The sequence below is a fragment of the Somniosus microcephalus genome, chromosome 24, assembly GCF_052327205.1.
Source record: "Somniosus microcephalus isolate GS21.2 chromosome 24, FLI_Smic_1.0, whole genome shotgun sequence".
In the NCBI taxonomy this organism is placed as follows: Eukaryota; Metazoa; Chordata; class Chondrichthyes; order Squaliformes; family Somniosidae; genus Somniosus; species Somniosus microcephalus.
Window position 1 is genome coordinate 33,359,735 of NC_141010.1, and position 25,701 is coordinate 33,385,435.

General features: G+C 43.2%; 1 protein-coding gene across 2 annotated transcripts in view; it reads left to right on the forward strand.

Moving 5' to 3' along the window:
* The first annotated feature begins 349 nt into the window (after positions 1-349).
* Positions 350-25,701, forward strand: part of stat3 (signal transducer and activator of transcription 3 (acute-phase response factor)) — a 64,468-nt gene continuing 39,116 nt past the window's right edge. The window contains exons 1-2 of one of the 2 annotated variants that reach the window (XM_085966452.1): positions 350-707; positions 2,483-2,563. The gene's annotated coding sequence lies outside the window, so the exon portion shown is untranslated. The remainder of the gene's footprint in view (positions 708-2,482; positions 2,564-25,701) is intronic. The other variant, XM_085966453.1, reaches the window with a different exon arrangement.

Genomic DNA, 25,701 nt, shown 5'->3' on the forward strand with positions numbered 1-25,701 from the left:
GCTCTCTGGCACTGGCTATCAGTGGCGAATACGTCATCGCTGCCAGTAACTCAGATGATTTCGCAGCTGCGGCGGTTCCAGGGAACAGCCGCCACTCCCGCTGTTCGGGGCCCTGATCACCCGCGCTAGCCTATGGGTGGCCGGCGTGGATCCGGCGGGAGGGTGTGCGGCGAACAGAACAGCCACGGGGGCGGGGCGCACGCGTGGCGCCTCTCAACCAACCTTCAGGAGGCTTGTCCCGCCCCCTCCGTCCTCGCCGATTGGCTGGGCCGAACGTGTCTTCCTGACGCGGGACAAAGGAGGCGCCGGAGCCCGGACCTCTGAGTGGTCGGCCGGGCTGTCAATCGAGGCTCTTTCGGCCGTCAGCAGGGTAGGTTGTCGCTGAAGTTGGCGTGTGGCGTATTTTGTCAAGTGAACTGCGTCAAAGAACAATATTCATTGAACCCCGCGATTCAACAGTTTTCCAGGGAATTATTTGAAGCGATAGGATCGATTCCGCGACAACATATTATCGTGTTGGTGGAAGCAAGCATGTTTCAGCCGTCGTGCGAGGTGTCAGAAAGTTGGGATTGACAGGCTGGAAACTTTTAATGCTCAAAGAGCCTCTTGTCAGCGACTGCAGGTCTGTGTTATATTCCTGTCTGTCGTAGGCCTGAGACCCTTCAAAACCTCCTGCGGACCGAAGCTTGAGTTCAGAGTAAATCGAGGTTGTTAAAAGATTTTTATTTTTGAAATATAATATAAGATGTATAAACAGTGCCAGTTACAATAGGAACCGAAACCATTGGGTTTTGGGAGGGGTTGTAGGTTATGTCTTCAATAACTTGTGAATCTGATCTGTGGTCTCCAAAAATTTATAAAACAAAAAATGGCAATTACTGATTTCCAAGTAGATCACGTACTTAATGCAAGTCTTTTCGAATATCTTTAAGTTGTTAGAAGAGCAGTTATTGACGTAAAAGTAAATACACTCAACAGTTGACTCGTATTTTTTAATGTAGGATGTAACATTAATTGAAATGTTTTCATTCAGTCACCGGTGGCAGGAATGTTTTGGGCAGACGGCAAGTGTTCTGTTGAAGTATTAGTGCTTATTCTGTGGAATAACGTTTTGTCAGAGAATAATGCATTTACTTTGTATTTACTGCATACAAATGTAAAATACTGTAGAAGAGTGCAATAATGTTTGTAAATACTGTTGGTTACAACTCTTACAAAAAAGAACAGTATTTGTGGAAAAGTGTGTTTTAACTTGGATGTGTTTGATGCATTTTGAATCAACACTGATTACATCCCTCATCAAGGAGATCATTCTCCCTCATTTTGTAATGGAGATTCAGTTTGTTGGTTTACAAATTAAATTTTTGTAACTATAGGTATTTTTAATTTGATTTGTTTAATACATTTCCATGAAGTGCTAACTGGATTTCAGCACAAGCAGTTTGGTTATTATGAAAAAGTTTTGCATATATGCAGTAAGTCGGAGTAAACCTGGAGGAACTGTTCAGTTCTGGAGGCTAGTTTTTAACCACATGGTAAATGGTTCCCAACTGTAGAGGTTGAAAGGGTCATGCATGATGTTGTCATCCTGTTTGTAGTTTGCATGTTTGATCTTCAACTTTTTTTGCTGTGCTTTACTATTGTGTATATATTTTCCCAATGGTTATCTATATATTAAAAACAATACTGAAAGGATGGAGCTAGTTTGGGATCTCCGTGGCTTCCTCATGATATGAACAACAGCTATTTTGAGTTTGAAATATTAACTGATATTTCAATACTCAGTAGAAATAACCTCGTCACTTGTGGTTATAATGTATGATTTGGAGATGTTTCGTGTAGAAATCATCAAACCTGAAATGCTGCTGCTACGACTTGACTTGTGTTTCAATACTGAAAAAAATCGCTATATTACTCATTTACAGGTGCATCAAAAAGCTCTGATTCCACTAGTATCTCTTTCTTTGTGACATGAAAAGTGCCACACAACTCTGGAGTGTTATTAGTAGTTGACTTGGAAACGGCTTCTTCCAAATTTACTCTGTGCTTGACATCAGGAAATGTTAATTCCTAGAATACTGGATGAAATTCAGTGTATTTTAAAGCATCTTGGAAAATGATGGCACAGTGCTGGCTTTAGGCTATCTTGTCTATGCTAGGTCAGAAGAAGCAATACTTTGAATATAGCATTGATGCTAATCCCCATTGCAGCATAATTGATGAAATACAGAGCATACTGCAGACAGTTTTTTCCTCGCCTCATATAAAATGTTAACTTAAAGATGATTTTCTGCTGTGTATTGCTCTTTTATGGCTTTTGTTTCTTTTTCCCCTCCACTTGACCAATTTTTTTTTGTCTGGTAATTTCCATGACTATCGATCAATTATTCTCTTTCTTGATCTCAGCCATTTAAGTTCTTTTTCCATCAGTTCACACTATCAGATGCTATCTATATCATAGTTATTTATTTTTGTCTTTCAGCATTAAAGTGTAGTAAAGGCGTCCTATCTTGAAAAACCTGCGGAGAAGTAAAATTCTTCACAAGTCAGCTGAGGAGATCAGGTAAAGTAACATACCCTTTATATCAGTGAGTAATTCATCCCCCCTCCCCCCCCACGCCACCCAGAATGTTTGTTACCTCCATCCTTAACGCTAATTATTATGGATGTTCCCAAACAAGTACTGTCTTATTATTAAGAGGTATAAACACAGAGGTAATAATTTTTTGTGATTGTTTAGTAATAATTTTGATATAGAAACTATGTGAATGATGTGCATTTTTATGCTGACAATTTCATAATAAATAGGAAGCTACTTTGGAAAAATACTGTGTTTTTCTTTTTAAAAGGAGGAAGTGCAATTCAGAATTTCATGACCTTTAAGCAAGTTATATGGGGATTGCTAGCTGAATGTAACTTCAGTTTGCCCTCATTTAAAGCTGATTCTTAAGTAAAATGATTTTGAAACTAGAATTAGAAGGTGTAATATTTTGGTTTAGTTTACAAGAATGAGGAAGGATATTCTGTTTTTAGCAGTCATTTACTGATAGTGGCTTTGAAGGCTTAGCTTGTCACGGCGCACCTTGTGAATGGGAATATATTATTGCAGTATTTCAGTTCTTTAGAAATAGGAAACATCCTGCCATTTTAGTACATCACATGTTTCTTGTTCATAACATTAGCTGTACTGAGATGCATCACCAGAAAATGTTTTTAAAAAAAAAAAAAAACTACAACCAGTTTTTTTTTGAGATGCATTAAAAATGTTGAATATGTACAGGCTTGATATATTTTCCTGTACTGTATAACATTATCAAAATTGCACTTCTGTACTACAGGAAACTTTATGCTATCCGGGACCGAGCTGTTGCCGTTCCCTCAAAACTGCCGGACAAACCAGCGCTAATGTTGAAACATACGGGGATTTTGATCTCCGTATCTGGCAACAAACCCTGTTGCTTAGCAACAGCTTCTAAACAGTCGGCCGTACTCTCTGTAGCGTCTCTGTAGCTTAGCAACAGCTTCAGCGAGACCTTGCAGAGCTTGACTGTTGAGAAAAAAGCAACGAAAAGAAAGAAAACTTAACGAAACGGCTCCTGATTTTTGCCGGTGGCTCGAGCTTGCCGGACATTTAGCCTCCGGATAACACAAAGTTTCCTGCATCTGCAACCCTCCACAGCCTTCTGCTTAGTTCTTCCTCTGTCATTCCAGCTGTGTTTGGGACATCTCTGTATGCCAAGTAATGAAAGCAGGCCTACTATACTCTGGACTGCTGGTACAGTAGCTTGGTGTGCCACTATACTGCCTCAATTCACTATGACTTGTAGTAGTTACTATGACAGTGCACTCTAAAGTATTATTTGTCATAAGTCTTATGCACCACTTCCACTCTTCCTCCTAATTACAGTTCATTTTTGAGTCCCATTTTAAGGCATAGAATGATTTGTGGAATTTGTATTAGCGAGTACAGGAAACTCTTTGGTATCCGGCACCGACGGGACCGGCATGGTGCTGGTTTATCAAAAAGTCCGGATTACAGAGAGGTATAGTTAAAAGGTACGAGAGCTCCGTACACAGCAACAAATCCAGGCTTCCCTGTTGCTTAGCAACATGTGCAGGAACTCCGGCCACAGACCAAGCGTCCCTGTTGCTTAGCAACAAATGTAGGAGCCCCAGTTACACAGTCACAGATCCAGGAACTGCCACTAATATGAAGTAAAACTTACCTGAACCTACTCCTGAATTTTGCCGGTTAACAGAGATTTCCGGTTATTTAGGTGCCGGTAAATCGAGAGTTTCCTGTACAGTACAAGCCTGCCCAACTGAAATGATCCAAACTGGAACCCATTCAGCAGACTAAGAATTTAGTCGGGCCAGAGATGTATCAGAAGACCACCTACCCAGTTGAGTCCAGCGCTCCGAAAAGCTTCCCTCCTCTATTTCCCCAGTCACTGGCATTTTAGTTTGAATAAGGAGTATGTTTTAAAGTACCTGACTGTTCTTCTGGTAGATGTGTACCCTTCTCCTCTAAGTGGCACTGTTTAAAATCAGAGTCTGAATTAAAGCTCTGGTGAATAAACTGCTGACTGTAAGAGCAGCTAGTTGATGTTCCTTCAGTGTTCAGCAGATGGAGAGAGGCAGAATACCAGCAGTTTAAAACAAGTTCTTGATTTAAAAATGAAGTGCTGCAAAGATAAGGTTGCTTTTGTATAAAAATCCAAAGTAGTTTTTAACCTGTACTGCTAACCTATTACGAGTGTGAAAATTTCATCCTGATTTATCCAGAAGTTTATGCTTACAGCTACTACTTGAATGATTCTGTATCATTCTTGGTTTTTTTAAAAATTTCTGAAGTATAGGGGTATAGTGTTGGGTTCCCTACATTACAGCAGTGTTGACGCTTCAATGGTAGTTCATTAGTTGTAAAATGTGTAGCGATGTACTGAGATCCCGAATGTTGCCAACCTTCCAGCATTATCCTGCAGTCTCCAGGAATTAAAGCTTGATCTAGTGGGCACTGCTGCACGCAGCCCAGGAGAAAAATCATAGGGGCAGTGAAAAAATTGCGTGTTTTTAAAAAAAAAACATTTGTTTATTAGTTAGAAAAATATTGAAGATGGGGGGGAAAGATGCTGTTTGACTGGGTGAGGTGGGAGGTCATGTGATAACCTCCAGGAATACATCCCACCAGAGTTGGCAACCCTCTATACCTAAATGCAAGTTCTTTTTGTTTTCTTTAACAAGGTAGGCCTTGGGGCCATTTACGTCCTCCCTTCCTGCCTACAGAGGTCAGAATTGTTGAAAGACAATACGTTAACCGCAGTAGAGTCCTGTGTAAGAAAAGTAAAACAAAGTAGAGTGTTATTTCAAACTATAAACTTTACTTTGCAATCTTAATCCTTTAATGATTAAGAAATTGCTGCTCCGAACATCTGGTTATGAATGCAGTTATCCGTGCTGCACGACTACAGTAGGTTTGTGCAGATTATATTATTTGGACTTTGGAGAAGAAGTAAACAACAATTTAATGTGGACACTCTCTTTCTTCCAAGTTGTTCAGTGTAAAATTGAAATTGTAATGGTTTGACTGAACGGTCTGGTCTCCACAATTTTTTGTACTTTTTGTCTTGAGCCATATTCCTTGGATAGTTTGGATGACATTTCTTAATACCTGGTGAGGTTTAATGGAAAGATTAGAAGGATTTGGCTTTGACCATTAACTCCATTTAATGATTTTAAGTTGCATTGTTTATCATTACTGAACATTTCATTTTGCTTCATAGCCAATTAATTTTGTAATATTTCCTTTTTCATACCTAAATGTTGGCAGGAGAGGGGAGAAGGGGAATTTGTTACCTTTCTGATTAGGCTGTTAAAAATCTGAAGTAAAATGAATTTTGATGCTGCTCAGCCTTCACTGTTGTAACGGTCACTTGGTTGTAAAAGCTGGAAATTGATGTGAAATAAAGTTGCTAGAATAACGCAACATGAACACGGCAGTAATTCAGTTTTTGTATTTACTTTCAAATGGTTAGTTTAATGTTGCAAAAGTAAATAGTAATTTGAATTTTTTTGAATTAGTGGAGCGAATTGACAAAGATTGTGACATACGTAATGAGCCGAAGAGGATGTTTTAAGGGGAAAAATTCGGTCGCATCCCCTTTGGGGTGCTAACTTTGCTGGGGTGCTACTTTTAACGCCCTGAAAAAGTTAGCACCCCTGCCACAAATTGAGTTGCAGTGCCTCAAGCAGGAGGCGGGGCGCTACTGGAAGCGATTTCCCCTCCCTCCTGGGGCACTGCCATTCAATATCGAGGTGCTATGTGCAACAGCACCACGCACATTGGCACGTAGCGCCGCGGTGTTACAGGCTCCGCCCCCCCCCCCCCCCCCCCCCCCCCACAACCGGGATAGGGGCCTAGCACAACGTGCACCGGGGCCCTGCTGGACCACTGGGGAGCGAGGTGCCGGGAAAAGAGCCCAGCACCTCGCAGTGCAAGGCTGACCGATTGCGGCCGGCACCCCGCGTGAGAAGGCGAAAGGGGGCAGGTGCTGGCAGGTGGGAGGGAAAGTAGTGAGTGAGAAGGACATAAAAAACCTGCAAGGGGACATCGACAGGCTAAGTAAGTGGGCAGAGATTTGGCAGATGGAATACAATACTGGAAAGTGTGAGGTTATGCACTTTGGCAGGAAAAATCGTAGAGCAAGTTATTATCTTAATGGCAAGAAACTGGAAAGTACTGAAGTACAAAGGGATCTGGGGGTCCTGGTGCACGAAACTCAAAAGGTTAGTATGCAGGTGCAGCAAGTGATTAAGAAGGCCAATGGAATGTTAGCTTTCATTGCTAGGGGGATAGAATATAAAAATAGGGAGGTATTGCTTCAGTTGTACAAGGTATTGGTGAGACTGCACCTGGAATACTGCGTACAGTTTTGGTGTCCATACTTAAGAAAGGACATACTTGCTCTCGAGTCAGTACAAAGAAGGTTCACTCGGTTAATCCCTGGGATGAGGGGATGGACATATGAGGAGAGGTTGAGTAGATTGGGACTCTACTCATTGGAGTTCAGAAGAATGAGAGGCGATCTTATTGAAACATATAAGATTGTGAAGGGGCTTGATCGGGTGGATGCGGTGAGGATGTTCCCAATGATGGGTGAAACTAGAACTAGGGGGCATAGTCTTAGAATAAGGGGCTGCTCTTTCAAAACTGAGATGAGGAGGAACTACTTCACTCAGAGGGTGGTAGGTCCATGGAATATGCTGCCCCAAAAAGCTGTAGAAGCTACATCATTACATAAATTTAAAACAGAAATAGACAGTTTCCTAGAAGTAAAGGGAATTCAGGGTTACGGGGAGCGGGCAGGAATTTGGACATGAGTCTAGGTTCGGATCGGTCATGGCCCTGTGGGAAGCGGAGCGGGCCCAGGGGCCGTGTAGCCTGAACCTGCTCCTATTTCGTGTGTCTAATTCTGTTAGATTCAGGAGATGGTTCTGTGATAGTGGATTGGCGGTTAGGATCAGATCAGCCATGATCTTATTGAATGGCGGAGCAGGCTCGAGGGGCCGATTGGCCTACTCCTGCTCCTATTTCTTATGTTCTTATGTAGGTGGCCCCAATAAAAGGCCGCCTAGCACCTGCCCTTTAGCGTGGCTGCAAAAATGCCACCCTGACCCTGTCGGACATAGCGTCCGGCGGTAGGTCAGGGGGCCACGGCCGGGGCATGAGCAGGGCGCTGCGCACGGCGATGATGTAATTGCCGGAGGCGCAGCGCCGTGGGGCACTACCGGCTACCGCCTCTGCTAACCTCCCACTGAATTTCGCAGGAGGCGTTAGTGGCGCCACGCCCAGGAACTAGGTGCTTAGCGCCCCATCAGGGTACTAACTGGAGGCGCAAAGCAACCCAATTTTCCCCACCCAATGTTTTATATTCCCTTAAGGTGTTGTTTCAGTTTTGAATAACTTTTGATAAGATGCCGTTTACTGCAACCAAATTTAGGCACTAGAAGAAATTAGTTTGCCGACGATACAAAGATGGGAGGGAAAGCAGTGAGTGAGGAGGACATAAAAAACCTGCAAAAGGACATAGACAGGCTAAGTGAGTGGGCAGAGATTTGGCAGATGCAATATAATGTTGGAAAGTGTGAGGTTATGCACTTTGGCAGAAAAAATCAAAGAGCAAGTTATTATCTAAATGGAGAGAAACTGCAACGTGCTACAGTACAAAGGGATCTGGGGGTCCTGGTGCATGAAACACAAAAAGTTAGTATGCAGGTGATCAGGAAGGCTAATGGAATCTTGGCTTTTATTGCAAGGGGGATGGAGTATAAAAACAGGGAAGTCTTGCTGCAGTTATACAGGGTATTGGTGAGGCCACACCTGGAATACTGCATGCAGTTTTGGTTTCCATATTTAAGAAAAGATATACTTGCTCTCGAGGCGGTTCAGAGAAGGTTCACTCGGTTGATTCCAGAGATGAGGGGGTTGACGTATGAGGAAAGGTTGAATAGGTTGGGCCTCTACTCATTGGAGTTCAGAAGAATGAGCGGCGATCTTATCGAAACATAGAAGATTGTGAGGGGGCTTGATCGGGTGGATGCGGTGAGGATGTTTCCACTGATGGGTGAGACTAGAACTAGGGGGCATAATCTTAGAATAAGGGGCTGCCCTTTCAAAACTGAGATGAGGAGAAACTTCTTCACTCAGAGGGTAGTAAATCTATGGAATTTGCTACCCCAGAGAGCTGTGGAAGCTGCAACATTAAATAAATTTAAAATGGAGATAGACATTTTCCTAGCAGATAAGAGAATTAGGGGTTACGGGGAGAGGGCAGGGAAGTGGACGTGAGTCTAGATTCAGATCAGCCATGATCCTATTGAATGGCGGAGCAGGCCCGAGGGGCCGTATGACGTACTCCTGCTCCTATTTCTTATGTTCTTAGTTTGTGAAATCCTCTTGAGCAAAATTCCCCTTTATCTGAGAAGTGCGTGGACTATACAATTTTGTAACATGACTCCTGTGGGGGGAAAAAAGATTTTGGTTTGTAGTGACAAAACAAATCAGCCAGTCACACTTAACCTATGGTAATCCTTTAGCCGCTTGAGAAGTGGTTACAAACCACTTGAACTGGTATAAGTAGTCATCCAGCTGTGCAGTGCGCAATCACAGCAGCAAAAGGTGCAACACCAGTGGAGAAGATTTGTTTACTCCTAAGACATTGCCTTAACTTCAAGAATGCTTGGAAGTGGAATACAGTTCGCTCAATGTTTGACCCTGGTAGCAGTTTCTATAAAGCAGCCTCATCACATTGTTTGGGCGTACAGTACTACATAATTTTGTGAATTTTATTATTTTACATTGCATACAATTAATTTTCTAGTTATAAAGTGAAACCTTGATTATCTGCCATAATGAGGGAGTAACCCCTCTTCCCCGCTGGAGTCTTCGGATTACATTGCTGATTGGTGCGCTCAACTTTTTTTGTGAATTCTTTGCCTTTGCTCAGCTGCTGTATTTCAATCCTTTCCAACAACATTCAGCTCTGTTTCTGCTAATAAAAGCAGCTCCTCCATTCCTGCTAGTGGAGCAGCTGCTGCAAGAACATAAGAAACCTCTTGGTCCATGAGCTGATCGTGGCTACCCCTGTCACATTCTCACCCACAACGTGACCTGCTGCAGATCTGAGCGAGCTCCCCCGACACCAGCTACAAACCCTGCAGCTGCAGAAGTGAGCACTAAAAGCAATCTTGCTGTCAGCCATTCTGCTGACGACTCCACTGAGATTCACAATGTGGAGGTTGCCAGCAGGATTGCTAATGATGAGCCTATATAAGATTTGCTGGAGCAAGTAGGAGCATGTTACCCAACTGTAGGTTCAAATGGCTTCCAAAAACCCCTGTTCTTTTTCTTTCATTGTTTATGGCTTCATCCGAGCCCTGTTACTAAGTTTCAGCCTCTAATTCCAATTAACCGATAATAGTTGGTGTCAGCTGGATTGTAATCAAGTATAATGGTGGATGGACACAATTTTGTACCTGACCCATAGATTTTGTCCTTCCAAAGACGGAATATGTTTGGAGAGAGCATTCTGAGCTATATAACACAAGAGGAAATACAGATTTTGCTGGTAGTGATAGGTACAATTTGAGATGATGAATTCAAAGTTTCACAAAGTGTATTGGATTGAATGTGATTTTTAATTTCCTTGCTAGGATAATGATGTCAGTATCTCTAATAAATAAGCTTTGTGACAATTTTGCATCTATTAGTCTGCATGTAATATGTGTTAGGGCACCTTGAAGGGGTTGCAATGCTGTATTTTATTAGTGGGGGGGCGTTTACCAATAAGCCCAAGTAATTTGTTAACATTATCTGGATCTCTTAATTAAATCATTACTTTTAACCCACTTGTAATTATGTTACATACACACTTTTTAAAAGTAAATTTTCTTTCCTTTGTCTAAATTGTCCAAATTGCAGCTGCAAACTCCAGGAATCCAGCACACAAAACCTTGGGCTCTAATGCCACATTTTCTTCTTGTATTCTTAAGCTATATTTCCTCCATTGTTAGGTTTAGCATTTTGAATTTAGCAGGCCTGGTGCATTGGACAAGAGCTTGACCTGCATTTGTGGATTTACAACCTAAAATCTGCCGCTGACTGAGCAGACTTTCCCAATCTGCCAAGTTCACCAAGTTATTAAAGCCATTGACTGATGCAGTGGAGATAAGGCAAGTGTGCACAGGTAGCTAGCCAAATAAAACTCTTTGTTGATGGCCATTACATTTCCTGTGCCTCTGGATACTTCAGTTTTTGTTGGTGTTTTTATCTTGTGATAACCAACCGCTTTAGTTTAAAATTGGCACCTCTCAGTGAATGTGAAAAAGTAGTGTTGATTTTAATATCTTGCTTCGTACATCTGCTGCACTGAGTGTATATGGTTGTGAAGTTGAAGTACCATGATATAGGAAACAGATTCTCAGAAAATGATTAATGATCTCTATTTGAAGGATTATATTTAGATGTTCACTATTGTAGCAGTAAATGGGCGTAGACTGCTGGGAATTGATTGCAAAGAGGTGGAGAGAGAGAAACCTGGTTACCATTGGCAGATTTTCTATCTGTTGGGAATTGAAATATTAAGATGGGTTTGTACAGTCAAATTGATCCGTTTCTTTGAGAGAAAACCGCACAATGGCACTCTGCCACCAAAAAGTCACTTGTATGAAAGACACAGCACTGGTTTCACGTTACGTCATCATAGAAACAAAAGTTCTCTTTAGATGTATTTTGGCTCTGAATAAACCTGTAAAACATCAACCACCTGTTACTCTGATGTAGTAAAACACCATATTTGCATTTCTTACAATTGGGATAGTTCTGAAATTACTTTTTTGCCCAATATCACCTGTTATTTCCTAATTTTTGTGTTCTGTTACATTCAAATTGTTCATCCTTTATAAAATGCTTACAATATGGTAAGTAATCAACTTTGCATTCACTTTGCCTCCCATGGCAGTAGAAGATTCCAACAGAGAACAAGCAGTTTTGCCCTCTATGACTCATCACTATTGAGTTCACTTATCAGACCCCGGTCTTTTGTTTCTTTTTTGGGTGGAGGGAGTGAGCGGTAGAAAAGGAGGGCTGAGCACTGAAATCTCCACTTACAGGAAACTTTCGATTAACCGGCACCTAAATAACCGGAAATGTCGGTTAACTGGCAAAATTCAGGAGTAGGTTCAGGTAACTTTTATTACTTGCTTTCCTCCATGTGTTGCTGTGCAAGGGTGTGGCTGCAGCTGTTGCTAAGCTACAGAGACGCTTGCAACTTGTGGCCATTGTTTTGAAGAGGGTTTGTTGCCTTATACGGAGCTCTCAGCTCCGTATCTTTTACTATAGCTTTCGGTTATCTGGAATTTTTGATGAACCGGCATCACGTCGGTCCTGTCCGTGCCGGATTTTAAAAAAAGTTTCCTGTATCTTCTGGGCAAATTACCATTTGTATCCCATGCCTAGTCATATCCTCAACTGTCAGATTCTGGTTTAACACTGGTTGGCAAGTATGTAGTCCTTCGTGGCCTCTTTAAAGGTGCCTAAGCAGATATAACCTTTTACAAAGATAAGCCTACTGTTTGTGTTTTTATAAAGGGCAAAAAAGCTATGCATTTTCGTGCTAGATCAAATTTTGTTGTGCAGGTACTTGTTCCAGTAAGAACAAAAGATTGGTTTCACTGCGAGCAGCTGTTATGGAATAACTTGAAAATCTACCATAAAGTTTCCCTTGATGGAACTGCTATTGTTATTTACAAATACATGGGCATATGCTTTTTTGTTAATTGTGTTTCTTCCCATCAAATCTTGGGGGAAAAACTTGAATCTGTAGGTCAGAATGGATTTGGAGGGAATTTCTAGTTCTAGCAGACCAGGAAATCAACTTGAAAGTGAAACCAAGCAAATATTTAGGGCCTACCTACTTAATATTGTAAAAGCTGTTTGATTCGTATCAAAAAATATTTTTTAGAGTTCATCTGAGCAGACCCTCCAACTCTCCCTCAAATTAAGGTGGTACTCTCATTTCTGAACAATTCCTGTATTATATGTGACTAGTTTCATTGGTGTATTTTGTTCCAAACAGAATAATTGAAGAGTCTGTGATAGCCCAACGCTTCAAAGCAACCCGTAACCTCCAGCAAATTTGTCTATACCTTGTGCCTTCGGCACGGGGCTAATTATTTCTCAATATTTGCCACAGGTTTGTGTACTTCAGTCTCTAAAAACTAGAAATATGAAGCTGATCCTGGTTAAACCTCTCTTTAATGTCTTTACATGCTTCCCCTCATTAGTCTGGTTAATGCCTCACCCCACATTATATTTCCCATTTCCATACATCAAAACACAATTTTTGACTGATACTGCATCTGGTGCTAGATGCGCCCTGACCAACACATCTATCCATATCTCTGTCTCTTTCTCTCTCCTTTTCCACCCGCCTTGACTAGTGTAAAGTTGATGGAAGTCTTCCAATTGATGACAGTTACTCCAATGGAGCAAGAGATTTTTACAAAGTAAGACCACAAAATACTGAACCAACATGTAACTTACTTGCAAATCTCAAACAATGCAAAATCTTCAAACATGTTAGGCCGGAATTTTGCCGGCGCTCAGGGCAGGTTCAGAGGTGGTTCCGCTGTCAAAATCTAAAAGATTGACAGCGGGTCGGGATCCTGCTCTGAACTCGCCTCCATGTCAGTTTCCCAAGTGCGGGGTCTGCACTAAGTGGCGGGTCATCCAGTTGAGCTAGTTAAGAGGGTCTTTAAATGTAGTTGAACAGCATTTTACCACCTTCTAGCCATTTTTTCAACTTTTCCGCGAGGTTCCCGTCGCTCGGGGTCACGTCAGGTAAGTGTGTCGGGTTCTCTATGACTCTCCATTGCTGTGAATAGGTGACAGCTACAAAAGTGGTATAAAAGCTACCATTTCACAGCTGTTCACTTTCCAATGTCAGAAGCTTGAGCCTTCAAGATTTGAAAGACTTTTGAGCTGTATGCGGTTTGGAAGTGTTTGGAGTAAACTCTCTATCCACAGTCACCTCCTTGGAGCAACCTCTCTCACCATTGACGGATCACTTCTGTCATCTCAACTTCAGCTGCCATATATTCCAGCAGCATCGGTGCCCTTGAAAAAATCTCACCTTGGTCCTCAGAATCCCACGACGATCAGCCCCAACACCAACCTCACCAGGCACACCAGCAGCACCAACAACAACACCAACCTTCTCCGCAATCACCTGTTGCTGCACAGGGCATCAGCACCTGACCACATTGCTGCCCGGGACGCCAGCGATGGCCTCACTATGGCCAGATTTACTTTACTTGGCACTGTACACCCTAGCTGCCTCATGATACACCAGGTTGGCCCCACCCCACACCAGCATCATAAAGCATCCCATCAGTGTCCAAGCCATTCCTTTCACACTCATCACCATTTGAGGGAAGGAGGAGGGGAGGAATTATGTCTCCCCATTCACTGGCACTCACTAAGACACTTCCAAAGGTGCACGCAAGTATGTCCAAGAACAGAAAGTGTTGGAAATAAAGATTTCAATGCTTCACAACACATTAACAGACACTTTACACGAGTGCTAAAGCCCACAAGTGCCTACTCTTGTGTGTTAGTATGGATGAGGGTGAGTGTGAGGGGTGGCTAGTGAGATGGGGAAGCGATAACGTAGATAGAGAGGGATGGGTGGAGGTGCTAGGTAAGTTGGTGTGAGTAAGGATGTACAGGAGTAGGGTAGGGAAGGCAGAGTGATGGGGATGTGATGAGTGGCACAGGAGGATGAGGTTGAGTGTGGCTTCGCAGTAACGTTTCGTGATCTACTGTGATCATTGAAAGGTTTGCGCCACTGCAGCCAGGTCATCCTGACGACATCCCTGCTTGTGTCCTCCTGTGCACTGTGTAACCAGGCTGTGTTGGTGTCCTGGGGAGGTCTCTTCTGCCCATTGGAAGGGAAGAGAACCTCCCTGCATGCTGTGACGCCCTCCACAAGCATATGGAGGGACTCACATGGGAGAGCCTGGGTGCAGCCGTGCACCTTTGTGCAGTGCTTGTCCGTGTACGCAGCACCTCAATGCTGCAGAACACTGACAGCACAACTGTCAAAATGAATGTGGACATGGCCCCTTTAAGGAAACATTGTGACTCCTGACAACAAACCGGAAGCTGCGCAGAAACATTCTGCGCATAACTGTCAGGTCCCAAATTAAAAAAATAACGTTCACCACAACAGGCGGAGGATCTGAGAAGTGCTGAAGCACATCACTAATAAAGTTTCATTAATGTTAGAGATTCCCAATCTACCGTCCCTACGACTATTACAGGAATCTCCGAATGCTTTTAGTCTCAGAAAGGTAGTTTGCAAAATATTAACAAACCCAACTACCCATAGGCAAAATAGACGGTGCTGGGGCCAAACTATCCCCCACCTGAAAACTGCCGACTCTGACCAAGCACAATTTAGTGCACAAACAAGTGGCTGATACCTGAATAAATTCTACAATTAATAAATTAAACTACAACTGAACAAGATTTTTTTTTTTATCCGCTTCTTTATCCCTCATTTTGGGAAGTCCGGCGACAACAAACAAAAAAACCCACTGGAACTGCGCACACGCAACTACTTCCGTTGGCAGCAGTCGCATCCTTAAGGAAACCGGCTGATGACGCGTCATCAGATGATGTCATCAGACCTGCTTCCTTTTAATTGGCCGGGTACCTCGCAGGGCGGGTTTAACGAGCTCAATCAGGGTAAAATCACTTGGAGGCGGGATGTTGACAGGAGCGGGGTTTGAAGCCGCCATCTACTCCAGCCGCACCGGACTCACCACGATTGGCAGTGACTATTCAGATGCAGTAAAACATGATTTCAGGAAAATAAATACCATGGATATGTGATTTAATATTGAACAGATATAAATCAGTAACCTTTTGCAGCATCACCTTGTAACATGTAATGCTGTATAATTGAAGTTAAATGTTGTATTTAAACATAACACTTATAATATAATCACACAGGCTTAACCTACCCTTACAGTTCAACAATTGAACTCATTTTGTATCTGTTATATAAAATAAATATCCAGAATGAGTTGAAATCTACAGCTGTTAACAGTATTCTGCTGATCTGATCTGACCTGCATGAGTTTTGCTCTCTAGCCTATTGCTTGATTCAAACCCCTCAACTGAATTCTAATCTTGTGATTTAAGGGGCCTTAGTCAATTCAGATTGCTTTTTAAAAATAAGTCTTGTTTTGTTGAGATGTAGAAAATTCCCTTTCTTGATGGACATACGCTGAGATAATCTACCCCGAGCAGACATTTACTATCATGGTGAGATTCGTCATGTACAGAGGGAAAATTAGGAAGCCCACTGAGCTTACATCCTGATGCTTGGTATAATGGTTACTGTAATTTTTATTAAAATTCTCCCTGGTCAAATGGATGAGGCAATTTTAATTGTGTTAAATTACTTACGGGAGCATAACGGTGAGGAAAGAATTATAACGCTGAATAATTTTAGCCAATGAGGTAAAGTCTGCGCCACATTATATTTTAGCTAGTCATAATACTAGAAATATTATTCAGCTAATTTCAGCTGTTGGCCTTATTGTGTAGTTTGTGTGCAATTCTATATTTCTCTTTAACAAACCTTGCATATAAGAACTGATTTCCTGTGTGGTTACCATTTGGTTTGTTTTATTTCTCTATTGGCTTCACAACCAGTAGTATCATGTCAGCAAAAGTAATATACAGAAACTTTTTGGTGGCCGTTGCACAATACTTTCATTTAACTTACTAATAAGCCTCATCTTATTATGTGCCGAGCTTAAAAATGGAAAGTTATTTTACAGATGTTTGTGACTCTAATGCAAGTATGGCTAAATACAAAAATAAGTGTGCTGTTTTTTATTTGCATTAATGTGTACAAGCAGGGTGACCATCCATTTACTTTCAATCGGACCATCCAGTTTTTGGACTGGCTGCTCAGTAATGGGTTTATTTTAAAATAGGATAATAAGGGGCTAATTTTAATGACGACTCGTGGGAGGTTTAAATTGGTAGAGATGTGAAACCTGCCGCGACTGTGCCTACTTACGGTTTAACCCCGGCGGGTTTGCACCCAGCTGAGTAATCCACTCTGGAGAAGCAGGTTCGTGATTATAATAATTAAATGAGGCTCTGTTCCCCGGCTCGGGGAAACCCGGCAGCTGAAGGGAGGCGGGAGCTGTCCAATCCAGCAGGAAAGTGCTTTTCCACCACTACTTCCCCCACCCCGGCTACTCAAACAAACCTTCCATGCTTTCTTTCCACCCTCCCCCGCCACGACCGTCCGAACCGCCCCCGCGCTCATCAGACTCCTTCCTTCCCCCACCCCCCTATCATTCCCTCCCTTTGCGTTGCCATGCTCCAAGCACCACCTCCCCCCGCCCCCCCCCCCCCCCCAACCCCTGCTGACCAATCCCCAAGCTTCTCCGATTTGATGAGGACTGTCCCTAATGGTCTCCGGCTGCAGCTTTCTACTGCAGGCGTTCCTGCCTGGTAGCCAGCCAACCTTCAATCTGGCCGGCTACTGGGAGGGAAATAAGAGTTTAAAAAAATCTAATGTAAAAAAAAAAAAAAAAAATTAAATTTGGCAGGACCTTCCCGTTCCTGGGTCTCCCGGCTGCTGACACGTGCCCCTGCTCCCTCCCCATAAATATCGGGGCCTAAAAGTTCAGTTTTCTATAGCATGAAGAGACACTTGGTGAGGGGGGAAAACTGAGTGCATGCAAAGGCTTGGCCTTCTATGGACGCACAGTACAGAAAACTTAAATACTGTAGTTCGAAATTATAGTTCTTATCTGCTGCAGATCAGCAAATAGCAGGAGCGACAAATCAAACTTGGCAGACAAGTCACACTTCCATATATTACTGGTAGAAGCATCAATCTGTTGCTCCGTGATCATCTGTGCTGTAAAATCAAACTGGTTCACATGTTGGTGATGTCGATCATCTATAGCCCTGCCCCACTGTACAGGAAACTTTTGTTTAACCAGAGGTTAAATGTCCGGAAAGCTCTCTCTACCGGCAAAATTCAGGAGCCGTTTCCTATAAGTTTTTTTTACTTCTCGTTGCTTTTTTTTCCAGTCAGGCTCTGCAAGGTCTAGCTGAAGCTGTTGCTTAGCTACAGAGACGCTTTTAAGCTGCGGCGGACTGTTTTGAAGCTGTAGGGTTTGTTGATTCTCACGGAGCTCAAAAGCTCCGTATGTTTTAACATTAGTGCTAGTTTCTACGGCAGTTTTGATCTAATGGCACCAGCTCGGTCCCGTCAGTGCCGGATACCAGAAAGTTTCCTGTACTTAAAATGATTTCTGCTATAGGTTTCTAGTTCTGCAGATCCTAAATCCATTCGCAAAAATATTTATTCCCTATGAACACCCATTTTATTCTCGGTTGTAACATGTTTAAAAACATGAAATGCTTTCTGAACAAAGTTTTCAGATGTAATCTTTCATTTCTCAATTTCAATGCTTTAGCATCAGTGGAAGTAGCAACAGTCAAAATGTAAATTAGCTTGCATTGCTGTTCTGCTAATGCTGTGCTTTAAAACTTGTAGAAATTCATTTTTAAGTTGTGCTGTAGTTAAAAACATGCTGAGAGTGGGTGGGTGATTGTGGGGGGTGGAAGGGAGGAGAGCGAGAGTAACAACAAGCAGTTGTACCGAGTACAGTAGTACAGTGGATAAGGTACTGGACTAGTAACCTGGAGATTGTGACCAGATGGTGCCAAGGAAAATTGTGAAATTGAATTTTAATAATCTGGTAATTTGCGGGCTAGCATCAGAAAAAATTATCCTAAAAGTTGCAGATTGTTCCTAATACCCAACTGGTTCATTAATGTCCCTTTATAAAAAAATTAAAATTTTTTTTTTTAATATAATGTCCCTTTTGTAGGAAAGGGAATCTGCCGCCCCAATCTGGTCCAACTGTGTGACGCTTCATGCTCTCTGAAGTGGCTTAACAAGCAACTAGGGATGGGCAATCAATGTGGCCTTGTGAATGTCACCCATGTCCTGAGTTTTTTTAAATAAAGAAATTTGCTAGTGCATTGTAATCCCAATTTCTCTATTCTCTCCTCTCATTTTTATATAAGAGCAGACAGCATTGTGCATTTTGCCAAAATTTAATCCAGCCAAGAAATAATGGGGGTGAAATTGGGTGCCTTTGCGCCCCCAGGGGGTACTAACGGGATGTAAATGGCTTTGCGACCGGGCGCAGCGCTGACATTGGCTCCCGCCATATTTGGCGGGAGTTTTGCGGCGGCGCTACAACGTTGCGCCCCAATCTCTTTCACCCCGGAGATCGTGACGTCATAGCCCTAGTAGCGCCCCAGACCTGAAAATGACTTCTGACCCCTGCAGCAGCGCCGGTCGAAAACCCCGACAGCTGCAGGAGGCATGCATCGGGCGGCCAGCCACTTCGGGGACATTTCTTGTTGCAGTTTTTTTCACGGGATCCTGCCCACTGATTGCGCGGGATCGCGGCTGCCATGGTGGTCCAGGTAGGTACTTTATATATTGCAGAGCCTGCAGCATTGGCTCTGCCCTTTAAGGGAGGGAAGGAGCCTTTGAACGTGGCAGCGCTGCACGGTCCAGTGTGCAGTGCTGCTGAAGTCTCTGCCCCGCCTGCTGCCGATTGTGCTTTAAGAAGGAAGTGAAGTGCTTGATTTAGCGCTCCACTTCCTTCCTGGAGCGCAAAGCCAAATTTTTCAAAAGTTTAGCAACATTAGCGCCTGGCGCTAATTTTCTCAACTTTTCAAATGTAAGAAGTCACACAACACCAGGTTATAGTCCAACAGTTTTATTTTGAAATCACAAGCTTTCGGAGCGCTGCTCCTTCGTCAGGTGTTGTGACTTCTTACATTTGTCAACACCAGCATCTCCACACCATGGCAGCTTTTAAAAGTTAGTTCCCCAAACAGGGCCATAATGAATTTCTCCCCCAATGACCTTTTAAAACTAATGGTGATTCTTTTACTTATGCTAGCCTCCAGTGGTCATCTGTTGTCAAATTGAGTCCCTACTGTGACTGTTTTGGAGGAATCTTTCAGAGACGAAGATGTATGAAGCAGTGGTATTCCATTGCTGGAGGATACTGCAACAAGTATTGAATCTTGGATTTCTAGAGTTTAGGGTCCAGTGTGGAAATAGTCCAGTTTTTAGAAGTGTCTTTTGTCTTGTGCAAGAGAGAGAAAATGGAAAGCTGTCAAATGGGGTTAATCAGTATTAAATACCTTGTTTCATTTTAGATTCAATAATGTTAAATCAGATGCATTTTCATGGTATAAAATGGGAAATTAATTCTCTTAAAATCTGTTTTTTCTTTTATAGTGAAATTGTTGCCCTGTTCTGTCTCCATAACACTTCAGCTGTGTTATGTATCTTGTTAAAAACTTCAGTTGTGTAAGGGAGGAATTTGTTTTGCCATTTTTATTGTAGAGGGCTGTATTTTATTTTTGCTATTGTTGACCATACTCCTATCTGTTAACATAGGATGGTTATGTGAATAATGAACCTTTTGATCACCAAAAGTGATTGTGTGGTTTTTGAACGCACTTTGGAATTTCCTTCGTATCATCCTGTCTCCTACCTCAAAAATACAGCACTTTGATCTTTTTCTCTAAACCACAGATATCTTTGTCATAGCATCATGGTGACTCACAGCTGAGTAATTCTAAGGAAGTTAGCTTTCTTTAATTTAGTAAAAAGTAGCTGCTGCACTCACTGAATTATAAGTTTTACATTTCAAAAATGAAACTGACGAGTGATTAGATGTTCTGCATAATTTGAAGGAGGAATTTCAATCTTGGGATACACAAGAGGATTAGTTAGTAGGAGACTCTCAAATAATTAATGTTATGCTTTTAAATTGTGATACTTGGGGCAGTTGGCCAGTGAGCTTATTTTTAGCTGTAGCAAATTTGAGACCTAATGTAAGTATACAGTCAACGAATCTCTAAATAGAATATAATGTATGAGTTTGCATGGATTTAGGGAATTGTATGTTGCAAGCTCATTGCACAGTATGTAATGTGTGTTTCTGTAAATAAAGGCTCTGGTATTCTGTCCTTCACCACCTGACTATCTGGGCTGGATTTTCATTGAGCCGTGGAGTCGGGATTGGAGGTGTGTATTGGTTTAAAATCCCGAAATCGGGGGTCCTGACCCCATCCCACCTCCATGCCAGTTTCAAAGGAGGCGGGTACCCGCCCCGCACTGGGACCCGCCTCCCCGAGGCAGGAAGGGGATTAGTGCCAATTAACTGCCAGTTAACAGGCAGTTTTTGGCCTAATCCCTATTTTCATTGTTGAAATGTGAGATTCCCGACGGCTCCAAACCATGCCAAGTTTGCGAGGCGGGCCGTCGGGATGAAGAGCTTGGAGGGGTCGAGATGTCTGTTGTTCAGGTGAGTGATGAGTGCATGAGTGCAGAGGTAAGTGTGTTTGGTCTGTGTAAAGTGTTTAAAGAAGTTCTACTAACTTTACCTTTATAGCCTTCCTTCCTTAAGGTCTCTGGAGTCCCTCATCTCACCGGCACAGAAAGCAGAATGGCTGCGATCTGTCAAAATCTGCAGCCTCTGCTTTTTGTTCCGGGGAGATCTCTAAATCATCCTGAGAGGAAGGAACTAACCTGGAGTACAGATTGTCAGTGTTTGACAGCTTCAAACAGCTGTTAAATGCTGATATTTCATCTGTCAAAAGGCCTTGGCAGATGAAATTTCAATCTGTGACGTCACCTGCTGCCGAGTGGCCCTTAATTGGTCTGCTGAGCCCGCTGGGCGGGCTCAACAAGGTCAATCAAGTCTAAATCGCGTGGGTTGGCTAGAACTCGATGGAGGCGGGACGACAACCCCAAAAGTTGTAGTCCCGTCTCCTCAATGAAAATCCAGCCCTCTGACTTTAACGGATGCCACTATTGTGGACAATGGAGATGCCACAGATAATCTGCACACGCAAAGTGTGCTTTTTATTGGCAAATGTTCTGGTCTGTGTGTGAGTTTAACCTGTATCCTGCTTTTAACCGAGAGATCAAATTTGAAGTTCATTCATATGGATCTATATATGATTTAAGTGTTTTAGCACTATTCACTCATTGGAAGTTCTTAAAGTATACTTCGGCTGCGATTTTATTAATGGAAGCGAGTTGGGTGCGGGACAGCTGGTTTCCGGCTTCCAGTCCCGCCCTCAGCTGCATTCCGCTCCACAGACTTGATTTTTCCCTTGATTGACCTTGTTAAGCCCGCCCTGTGGGCTTTCCGGCCAATTAACAGAAAGCGGGCCTGATGACGTCATCAGCCGGTTTCCTTAAAGGGACCATGCACAATTTTATTTTGACAGTTGATTTCTCGGTGTTTGACAGCAATGAGGCGCTGGACACACTGACCATCACTGCACAAAGGTGACCTCTTGCACGACTCCCTCCATAGGCTGGAATAGATGGCAGCTGCAGGTGAGGTGACAGAAGTGATCTCTCACTGGTGAGAGAGGTTCTCCCAATGAGGTGGCACTGGACATATAGTTGGATTTAAAAACTTGTAAGCTAAAGAAATCTGTAAATGTTTTAAAAATGCAGTACCCAACATTTTCTTTGCTCTGAAACTCACCATGTGCAACATTGGATCCTTCACACCACTTCTGCAGCTGCCATCATTCCACAAACATTACACCAGACTCGCAACACGCCACACTTACCTGGCGTAGTGGCCGGACGTCGGGAAATCCGACCCAGAAGCGGGAAAATCCAAAAACAGCCTGAAAACTACTGGCAAGTATCTGTTAATAGACAGGTAATTGCCTATAATACGCTTCCCGCCACTAGGTATCGGGTCCATTCGCAAATCGGGGACCCGACACTTGGGAAAGCTGTTTGGCGACGTGTTGACGCCGAGATCGGAACACGCTGCCAATCAAAATGAATTTAACCTCTGACTCATCCTCTGAGCTCCGGCAAAATTGCGACTTGGCTTGGGTATGTCCCAGGGTATACATCTTGTGATAAAAATGATAACTTCCGGGAAGTTATGTCATCACTTCCTGTGAACTATGAACTGTGTACATACCTCACTTCCTGTAAATGTCACTTCCTGTTGGACTGGTATAAATACTGGTCTGTTCAGTATTGTAAGAGGCTTCTACCAGAGGCATGGTAAAGACCTCTCGTGTATATAGTGTGTTTATAAGTTACTTAAAGCTTACTTTAAAGTTACTTGATGGTAAGTCTCCTTTTTCTTACATCAATTTAAGTAACTTAGTATTTACACTGACAAATACTAGACCTTCAGAGAAACTCGGAAGTTAAGGATCCAGGGAACCACCCATCATGGAGAAAATCCTTAGACCTATTCGCCTGGACTTGGACCCGAATACACCAGCAGCTGGCAGGGTATGGAAGCATTGGTATCGTACTTTTGAGAATTTTCTGGATGAATGTAAAGCGGATGCTCCTGCTAAATTGAAGATACTTGTCAATTATGTGACCCCAAAAGTGTTCGAATATGTTGATGACTGGGATAATTACGAAGAGGTGATTCGGGCACTTAAGAAACTGTATGCGAAGACCCCAAATGAGGTCTATGCTAGACATCTACTGGCCACAGCCCGACAAGGGCCAGGGGAATCAATTGACGAATTCCTGCAAGAACTTCGCAGGCTCAGCGTAGATTGTAACTTTCAGGCAGCCTCAGCTGAGCTGTACCGCCAAGAAATGATTCGTGATGCTTTCATCTGCGGGATTGCCTCTCCATTTATACGCCAGCGTCTACTAGAAAGTAAAACACTTGAGCTACAAAAAGCTTTTGACCTAGCTTGTTCACTGGACTTGGCAAAGAGAAATGCAGACCTCTATCAGCTGCCCAGATCTCGATCTGCTGCTGTAGCTGCAACCAGACAATTCAAGCGGTCTCAGGTGAACCCTATCATGGGGGAATCTAATTCTGATAATTCTGATGAAGAAGAGGAGGACGACCCCACTTTAGCAGCCTCTTGGCAATCTAGGAAGGAATGCTTCTTTTGTGGAGATGCTTTTCACCCTAGGAAAACCTGCCCTGCTCGCAATGCAATCTGCAGTTATTGCGGGAAAAAAGGACACTTTGCTAAAGTTTGCCTATCAAGGGCCTCTACGAGGGCCAATCCAGCTAAGGCCTACCGAACTGCCCCAATTAGGGCCTATCAAGATGCTCCAGCTAGGACCTATCAAGCTTCCTCTCGAGCTCTCTCCCGAAGAAGCACACCGAGAGTTTTAGCCACTCTCTGTGCAACGACACCAATTACAGCTGCTTGCCCACAGAACCTGTCTCATGCAGCCACAAAAATTTCAATTAAAGGGCATACCTTAGATGCCTTAATTGACTCAGGAAGTACTGATAGTTTCATTAAGGAACAGATTGTTGCGAAATTGAAACTACATGTCTTCCCATCGGACCAGGCAATTGCGATGGCCCAGTCATCACTTAATACCAGAATCTCCGGCTTTTGTGTTGTTGATATGACACTTCATGGTCGTATGTATCCCTCCACCCGACTTTCGGTGCTCAAGAACTTATGTAGTGATCTCCTCTTAGGGCTGGACTTCCAAAAACAGCATAAGAAACTCACCATTGAGTTTGGTGGATCCAAACCCGGACTTACTATTTCTAATATACCGTCTAAATTACCATTTTGTGCATTATCAGCAGCTTCACTTGATGAACCCTCATTATTTGCCAGTATTCCGCCTCAATGCCAACCGATAATAACGAAATCGCGGCGCTTTAATCAGGAAGACCAATCTTTTATTGCGGCTGAAATCTCTCGACTTCTAGCAGAGGATATCATTGAACCATGTTCGTCGCCCTGGCGGGCTCAAGTCGTCATTGTCAAGAACCCTCTAAAACCTCACAAACAGCGACTATGCATCGATTATTCGCAAACCATCAATCAATATACCGACTTGGACGCCTACCCATTGCCACGCATTGATGATATGGTTAATAAACTGGCCGAATACAAAGTGTTCTCAACTTACGATTTAAAAAGTGCCTATCATCAGTTACCCTTGAAGGTCTCAGATAAGCAGTACACAGCCTTTGAGGCTAATGGACGGCTGTACCAATTTCGTCGCCTCCCATTCGGGGTTACTAATGGAGTGGCTGTCTTTCAACGGGCAATGGATGGCCTGGTTAAGCAGGAAAACCTAAGGGACACTTTTCCCTATCTTGATAACATTACCATTGCAGGTCACGATCAACAGGAACACGACTCCAACCTCCAAAAATTTCGGGATGCCCTCCATCGCCGTAATTTGACCCTGAATGAATCCAAATCTGTTGAGTCGCAACCGACCATCAACATCCTTGGCTACTGCGTAGGCAATGGTATCATTAAGCCAGACCCAGAAAGACTTCGCCCGCTCCAAGAGCTCCCGTCACCTAAGAATCCGGCTTCTTTACGTCGGGCTCTCGGTCTGTTTGCATACTACGCTAAATGGATTCCTCATTTTTCGGACAAAATCCAACCCTTGCTGCATGCTAGATCATTTCCACTGGGAACAGCGGCTGTTGCAGCCTTTAACCTTCTCAAAAAACAGTTGGAGAAAGCGGCTCTTCACTCCATTGATGAGAATCTCCCTTTCGTGGTTGAATGTGATGCCTCGGAGGTGGCGATCTCGGCTACTCTGAATCAGGAAGGTCGTCCTGTAGCATTTATGTCCAGGACCTTACAAGGTGCCGAGCTACATTATCCTCCGGTTGAGAAAGAAGCCACAGCCATCATAGAGGCAGTACGGAAGTGGAACCATTTTCTAGCTCGCCAGCACTTTACATTGATCACGGACCAACGATCAGTCGCCTTCATGCTCGATAATCGAAAACGAACCAAAATTAAGAATAATAAAATACAACTTTGGAGGATGGAACTGGCCTCTTTTGGTTATACCATTCTCTATCGGCCTGGCAAGGAGAATGTGGCCCCGGACACCCTCACACGGGCATTCTGCTCCACTATGTCATCCTCCACTCTCATGGATGTCCACAATGGTTTGTGTCATCCTGGCGTTACGCGCATGCTACATTTCGTACGATCACGGAATCTCCCTTTTTCCACTGGAGATGTAAAGAAAATATGCTCAG